This window comes from Phyllostomus discolor, chromosome 7 (assembly GCF_004126475.2).
Source record: "Phyllostomus discolor isolate MPI-MPIP mPhyDis1 chromosome 7, mPhyDis1.pri.v3, whole genome shotgun sequence".
Lineage (NCBI taxonomy): Eukaryota > Metazoa > Chordata > Mammalia > Chiroptera > Phyllostomidae > Phyllostomus > Phyllostomus discolor.
The window spans coordinates 78,491,384-78,497,645 of NC_040909.2; positions in this window are offsets into that span (position 1 = coordinate 78,491,384).

Genomic DNA, 6,262 nt, shown 5'->3' on the forward strand with positions numbered 1-6,262 from the left:
ATTTGGGGTCCCCCCTCTTGGCTGCACCCTGTAACAGTATGAGTCCTGTGGGACCCAATGGTGCAATCTCCTTGATCATCTGTGCTTAAGGCTCTTTATGTATTTGTTGTCAGTATCATTGGGTCAGTCCTTGGTGGATTTTTTCCTCTGGCTGAGTGACTGAGAGTCACTCTGCCTCCCACATCTTGTATACTGCTGTATAGGTGCTACCAGAACAAAGACCAAACAGCTCAGGAAAAGGGACCCACTCCCACAAAGATACCCCTTATCAACAATTACACCATTAACAGCCAATGTGTCAATATCAGCAAAAGTTTAAGGAGATTAAGGTGACTATAAGAAAGGAAAAATGAATATGAGGTGACTAACTGAAAGAAAAGAGAATTTGTGAACGTGAGAATAGAGGGAGGGGCAATAATAAAAGTAGGGAATAGAGACAGGGCAAAGTAGAAAAGAAAAGAAAATTTAGCTTGTAACTAAAAAAGGGAGGAGGGAAGGTGAACTGGAGTAAGAGAGGAGAAGCATGTAGTGTTAGGTTAAAACCAAAATTAAAAGAAAAAATATGTATTGTATATATCTAGAGGCAGACAAACAGACAACCACTACAAAATGGCCCTAATTGCAGAAATATCTCCATCCCAGAGATATCAACAACCAATGAGCTAAGATTTATACAGGTGGAATGACAATAAGAGGGCACAAGGAAAGAAAGAAGAGCTTAAGAGATGTCTCGAAGAAAGAAAAATTATTTTGCAAAATAGAAGGTGAAGGAATACTAATGGTATAAGATAAAAACCCAGCTAAGACAGGGAATAATTGACATTTCAAACAAAAGAAGGAAAGGGCAGGAAGAAGGCAAAATGGAGTAAGAGAGGGGAACAATGAGATTTGAAATACAAAGATAGTCACCATCTAGAAATAAGAAGGAATAACTGTAACAACAACTATCTTATTCACTGCCTATGAGAAAAGATTGATGAAGGTGGGACAAATATTGGTATTTCAAGATTGGGATAAGGAATGTGGGCTGACTAATGACAATCACAAATAGTTTTGAGAGTCTGGAGGGGGGAGCAATAGTAATATTGCAGAATAAAAATAAGTCATAACAAGAGAGAAAACAGAATTTAAAACAAATATACAAAGGAAGAGGAAGGAGGTAGTATGGAGTGAGAAAAGGGAAAAGAAATATATGAGAATTGAAATAAACTATATTATAAAACCTGGCACCTTATTATACCTAAACTTGAAAGATATGAAATGAATATTAAACAGCTTTGCAGAAGAGAATATAGCATCTTGTGCCTGTGTCTATTTTCTCTGTTCTGTTAGGTTTAGTAAATCAGGGTCTGAGGAGCTGTGTAGCATGTAGTATCTGGTACGGGATCTTTTTCTTCTTTCCCCTGAGGAAATGTACACAGCAGCAGACAACTCCTGGGCTGCCCTCAAGGCTCTGCTAAGTCTGTAATCCCACAGGTGGGGATTGGGTTTGCCTGTCTGTGAAAGGCTCTGGCTGACTGGAGCAAATCTCAAGCATTCAGTCCCTGCCTTCCAGAACCAAGCCTGTCATTCTCTTACAGGAAATTCAGCCCAAATTCTCCAATCTGCTCTGTCCCTGTTTGTAAGCCATGTTGGGTTGGGTCTTCCTGTTCAGTGTTTTCTCTGCCTCTGAGTTTTTTGGTTTGCAAGGGCTGCTGCATCCCACCTGGATGCATTGGCTAATTCACCCAGGTCCGTGCCGAGGCTTGGTATGTCTCAGCTTCCCTTTTAAAAGACTTTCATTCTCACACTATAGCACAGGTTCCTTCAGCTGTTCTCCATGTGTTCCCTCTCCCCAAAAATCAGTCTCTCACGGTCAGGGCTGGCCACCCCTTTACAGGGTCTCCAACAATTTTAGATAAAGTTTCTCTGTGAATCTTTCTGGGATGGTGTTGGGAAGATCCCCTGAGGTCCACTGTAACACAAGGCAGTGATAGCATGCTGTCCCTGCTTCCTCCAGAGGTCTTCAGCCTGAGGCCTACCTATTCCCTCCATGCTGGTTCTGAAGCCTGCACCTCCCAGGCCTTCTCTCACTGCCTCAGTAGTTCATGGGTCCTGAGCAAATTTACAGCTGCCCTGACTCTGTGCAGCCAGAACTGTTGGGCTGGGCAGCAGTGGTGGGTCATTTAGAAAACCCTGGTCATTGGCTTCCAGTCTGCCTAGAAAGCCTGGGCCATTGGCCCCCAGATGCTCTGTAGACAGCTAGGTTTCCACATACTCCTACACACTCCCTATGCTCTCGTCCATGTACACACTCACAGATGCTTTCACTCACTTTCTGCTCTGAGTTATGACTTCAAAACCAATCTATGTTTAAGAGCAGATGAGAAGAGTTTCCCATTGCTCTGCTGCCACTTTTGATTCACTTTTCTTGGGTTTCCTTTTTGCTTTCTGTATAGTCAGGATGAGAGACTAGGAGCCTGTAACTGGAACCACCAAAAGATGCAGACAAAAATGACTTAAGAAAACTCTGCTCTATCTAGCCAAAGGAGAAGGAAATGAGAAGCCTACTAGACTAGTTGGGCCAAAGAAAGAAAATTTTACATTAAAGGCAGCAACAAGGTGGACTAAAGCAGTGCAAGTTAGTGACATTCCCCATCCTGCTCCTCTACTCCCCCAGTGTCGAGGCCCAACAGGGAGATGAACTTCCATCCTACTGCCACCAGGAGTCAGGAGGAGAAAGTGAAGAGGTGTAAGACAAGGCTAATTGGCACTCTCTTCTCTTGTGGTTTTAATGGGATCAGTAAAGAGCTTCAGTGCAACTGCAAGGAGGTTCAGTGCTGTACTCTGAATTTGCAGACAAAACATCAGTGGGCCCAGTGGAAACTGGTGCATCCATCTCCACTCAGATCTGCATGCTACAGCTAAACAGGATGACTGCCTACAGGAAAAGAAAATGAAGTAGGATCCAGGATCTCACCACATATCCCACAAGTCCTGGATGCAGTCCAAAATCACACATCATTCCAAGATCAAGAACAATTCACAAATGGATTAAGAAAAAGCAATTACCAGATGCCCACAGTGATATAACTCAGATACTGGAACTATTTGTTAACAATTTAAAAGTAGAAATGATTAACTTCCTTTAAGGAATAGTTATATACTGTTCTAATAAATTAAAAAATATAAAATCTCAGTCAAAATAGTATACATTTTTGAAAAACAAAAAAATAAGACCTGTATAAATATAAATATAAAAAATAAAATCTCACTGGACCAGTCTAAGAGTTAATATAATATGCCAGAGGAACAAATCATGAACTTGACAAAATGATAGAAATTAGCTAATCTGAGCACCTAAGGAAGAAGTAATTAACATAGCTTTGGTGACCTATGAAATGATTTAGAAAAATCTGATATTCATGTTACTAGAATCCTAGGAGATGGGAAAAGAGCACAAGGCTACAAAATTGTTCAGAAAGATAATGGCTATAAATTCCCCAAATTTGATTAAACTAAGAAGCCATCAAATTCAAGAAGTTGAGTAAAACTCTAAAAGAATAAATCCAAAGAAATTCACACTTAAATACATCATAACCAAACTTTTGAAAGCTAAAGACAAAGGATCTTCTGTTTGAAAATAAGGAGCAAATAACAATGAAACTTCCACTCTGTTAAATATAATTTTAATTACATTACACTTTATATTTAGATAATCTCACAATGCAGGTTGTTTTTTTAAAAAATTCATAACCATCCCTTGTTGCACTTGTTTTATTTTTGTTAAAAACATATAATGGAGACTGTACATAAATGCCTGATTGCACTGAAAATCTTTGAAAGCTTTAATATAGCAGCATGAGGAGAAACTACACAGTAATTTTTATACATGGCTTTCTATAACAATTTTTATTTGTTACATTTAAATAAACTTTTAAGGTAAAAAGTAATAACCCAGCATAATATTAATAGCTTTTTATTAAATGTCTACCGTGACAAAAATGTACCATATGTATTATTTATTTTTATTTCACAGAATCTATATGAGATAGATATTATGCCCTCCTTTTATGAGTAAATAAACTGAAACGAAGGAGGTTGAATAGTTAAAGTTTACATAGCTAATAACTAATGAAGCTTTGATAGAAACTAAACTAGGCTTGGAAAACCTGCTCTGGGTTCCAGTTCAATATGACAGATATGTAAGCTTTTGATATACATTACATTTTGATTATTTTTTGTTACAATAAAACAATCATTAAACTGGCACAGATATTCCAGTGAGTACTAGTAATGCTCAAGATGCTAGTTTCATAACCTGAAAACAATGTGTTCTGAAAACACAATATCACTTTAGAACATCTAAAAACACTTGTTTATGAGATTTTCCATTTTGTTTTTAAAGTGCTTGCATGTTCTTTGTAAAAAATATACTCAACATCACGTTTATTTCTCAGAATAAAAATAGCTATATATTCTCACAAAATTTACTGTATTTTCAAAAGAGAATATTATATATGATAATTATAATGACAGTTGCTCACTTAACCTATTCTTTTCAAATTTTGGAAATTATAAGTCATTTATTTGTTGATTTCTATTGCATACAATTTCAGATTGCTGCATTTAACAGTTTTTATAATGTATAGTCTCTTTACTAATATTGTTATAGAAATAACATTTTATGTGCTTCACTTCATTGTGCTTTTCAGATATAGATTTTTTACAAATTTAAAGTTTTTCTACTAAATAATCTTTATATTTAAACATGTTTTATAAAAATTTCAATATTATTTTGTACTGGTTTCAGGCACACAGCATATTGGTTAGATAATCATGTACTTTACAAAGTGTTCCTCCCAGTATTTCCAGTATCTACATGGAACTATAAATAAGTATTAGGCATTATTGATTATATTCTTTATGGTGTACTTTACATCTTGTGACTTTTTTTAACTACCAATCTGTACTTCTTAATTACAGATTGAGGGTGTGAGCAAACCCTGTGTGAACAAGTCTATCAGCTCTATTTTTCTAACAGTATTTTTTCACTTCATATGTCTATGAATCATTTTAGTACTTTTCTCAATATTTCAATTTTTTCAGTATTGTTCCATTTGTTATGGTGATCTATGATCAGTGACATTTGATGTTACTATTGTGATTTGGGGGTGCCACAAACCACATCCATATAAAATAACAAACTTAATGAATAAACATTGTGTATGTTCTGACTGCTCTTCTGATCAGATGTTCCCCATCTACTGATGTTCCCCAACACTCTCCCTCTCCTCTGGCCTCCCTATTCCTGAGACACAACAATGTTGAAAGCAGGCCAATAAATAATCCTATAATGACCTGTAAATGTTCTAGTAAAAAGAAGAACTACATATATCTCATTTTAAATAAAAAATAAAAATGATTAAGTTTGATGAAGAAAGCATGTCAAAAGCAAGTATAGTTTTTTTATTTCAAACTCAAGATATTTTATTTTTTATACTATTACCCTTGTCCCAATTTTTGCCATTTGTCCCACTGCAACTAGTCCACCTCCACGTACCTAGGCAATCCCTACCCCATTGTCCATGTCCTTGGGTCCTTTATATATGTTCTTTGACTAATCCCTTCACCTTCTTTCAGTCAGTCCCCACCTCTCTACTCTCCTTTTGTGTGAGTCTGTTCCAAGATTCCATGCCTCTGGTTCTGTTTTGCTCCTTTATTTAGTTCATTAGATTCCTCCTTTAAGTGAGATCATATATTTGTCTTTCACTGACTGACTTATTTCACTTAGCATAATAGTCACCAGTTGCATCCATACTGTTGCAAAAGGAACTCCTTTCTTTCTGCTGCACAGTATTCCATTGTATAGGTGTACCACATATTTTGTCTCTTTTTTATCCACTCATCTACTGATGGACACTTAGGCTGTTTCCAGCACTTGGCTATTGTAAATAATGCTGCTATGAACACAGGTGTGCATAGGTTATTTTGAATTGATGTTTCAGGATTCTTAGGGTGTAATCCCAGAAGTGGAATCACTGGGGCAAAAGGCAGTTCCATTTTTATGTTTTCATTTTTTTGTGGAAATTCCATACTGTTTTTCACAGTGGCTGCTCCAGTCTACATTCTCACCAACAGTGCACCAGGGCTCCCTTTTTTCCATTAGCAGTTGTTTGTTGATTTGTTAATAATAGCCATTTTGGCATGTGTGAGGTGATATCTCATTGTGGTTTTAATTTGCATCTCTGATGGCTAGTGATGTTGAGCATTTTGTCATATA